Source organism: Coffea arabica, chromosome 2c (genome assembly GCF_036785885.1).
Source record: "Coffea arabica cultivar ET-39 chromosome 2c, Coffea Arabica ET-39 HiFi, whole genome shotgun sequence".
NCBI classification, from domain to species: Eukaryota; Viridiplantae; Streptophyta; class Magnoliopsida; order Gentianales; family Rubiaceae; genus Coffea; species Coffea arabica.
In genome coordinates, this window is record NC_092312.1 from 70,115,092 (window position 1) to 70,117,241 (window position 2,150).

The 2,150-nt window shown below is 36.3% G+C and overlaps 1 non-coding gene across 1 annotated transcript; it reads right to left on the reverse strand.

Moving 5' to 3' along the window:
- Nucleotides 1-377: 377 nt before the first annotated feature.
- Nucleotides 378-483, reverse strand: LOC113728367 (small nucleolar RNA R71). Its single transcript, XR_003458090.1, has one exon. It is a non-coding gene; the product is annotated as a small nucleolar RNA R71 (small nucleolar RNA).
- Nucleotides 484-2,150: the final 1,667 nt, after the last annotated feature.

Genomic DNA, 2,150 nt, shown 5'->3' on the forward strand with positions numbered 1-2,150 from the left:
ACGAAGCAATTAGGCGAGCTCTTAGAGATTTTGCTCTACCGGGGACACAAGGATCCAAAACAAGTATAGCGCGGCCGACGGTAAATGCTAATAAATTTGAAATTAAACCATCATTAATTCAAATGGTTCAACAATCTTAATTTGAAGGTAATGCCGTAGAGGATCCAAATGCACACTTAGTCACATTTTTGGAGATATGTGATACAATTAAAATGAATGAAGTTAGTGACAATGCTATAAGGCTAAGGTTGTTCCCATTTTCATTGAGAGATGAGGCTAAAATTTGGCTACACTCTTATGCCCCCAACACTTTCATCACATGAGATGATTTATCACGAGTATTTTTGAATAAGTACTTTCCACCGGACAAGATGGCTAAACTTAGAATGGATATCACTATTTTAACCAACAAGAGGGTGAATCATTATACGAGACATGGGAAAGATTTAGAGATTTGTTTTGAAAATATTCACATCATGGACTTCCCGATTGGCTAATCGCACAAACTTTTTATAATGGTTTATCTTTTTCTACTAAAATTACTATTGATGCAGCCGCAAGTGGAACTTTAATGGATAAATCACCCCAAGAAATCCAAAGTTTGATCGAAGAAATGGTTGCAAACAACTATCAATGAGAGGGGTAATCCGAGGTGCCCCGCAGGTATAATTGAAATGGACACTCTCAACATGTGACTAATGACTTGTTGTTCATCTAATGCACATATAACTTGTTGTTCTATATGTGGAGGTGAACATGATACTAATGATTGTGTTGATTTTGAGCAGGTACAATTGTCAATAACTACAATCGAAATGCTCAAAATAACCCCTACTTAAACACTTACAATCCGAGGTGGAGAAATCATCCAAATTTTAGGTGAGAGATCAAAGCAACGCTCAAAGGTCGACCAACCCACCGGGATTCCAACCAAGGCAACAACAGGTAAATACTAAACTGGATTGGGAGATAGCGGTGGAGAAGTTAGCCAAGGGTACATCGGAAAGATTCGAGTGAGTTGAGGGGCGACTGGACCAATTGGCTGGGATGTATAAAAATTTGGAGGTTCAAATTGCCAATGCAATCAACAACAGAAACCCTGGCAAATTGTCGAGTAAAACCGAAGTGAATCCGAGAGAGCATATCAATACTATCACTTTTAGATGTGGTTAAATGGTTGAGATACCTGACTCTAGTAATTCAAGTGGTGAAAAAGATAAGGAACAAGCATATGAAGGAGTAAAAGAAAGTCAAAATGATCATATTGTTATTGATATTGATGTACCTCCTCCTCATTTAAATTCTAATGTGATTTCTTTTCCTCACAGGTTGAAGAAAGATGGAAAAGATTGGGAGTTTGAAAAGTTTCTCAAAATTTTTAAACAATTGCACATTAACATTCCTTTCATTGATGCTATTACACAGATTCCCTCTTATGTGCTTTTCTTGAAAGATATCACGTCAAGAAAGAGGAAAATTGTAGATAACGAAATGATAGCATTAACGGAAGAGTGTAGTGCATTGATTAAGAACAAACTCTCTCATAAATTAAAAGATTCGGAAAGTTTTTCTATTCCATGCACTATTGGTCAATTGCATTTTTCTAATGCTTTATGTGATTTAGGTGCAAGTGTGTCACTTATACTTTTATCGGTTGCTCGGAGGTCGGGATTTCAAGAGTTGAAAGCTATCAATATCACATTGCAGTTGGCGGATCGATCAATTATACATCCAATTGGTACTTTAGAAAATGTGTTCATAAGGGTAAGACAATCTATTATACCTATGGATTTTGTTGTCTTAGATATTGAGGAAGATGTGAGAATGTCAATTATTCTAGGACGACTGTTTTTAGCCACCGCACGAACTATAATTGATGTAGAAAAAAGTAAGCTTATATTACGGGTTAATGGTGAGAAATTAGAATTCAATTTGGTTAATAAAGAAGGGGGTATAGAGCCAATTGCTCTTGTTTCTAATATGTCATATGATGAAAAGGTTAACCAAGGAATGAATGTAGAAGTTAAATCTACAAATTTTGTTGGTGCTAACTCTCATGGTGTAGGAGCAAGTGAGGCAAAAACAAGGATGGAAGTTGGCTTGATAAAGTTGTCATTCCATGAAGAAAGTGGTGAAAAGTTGATCCAACT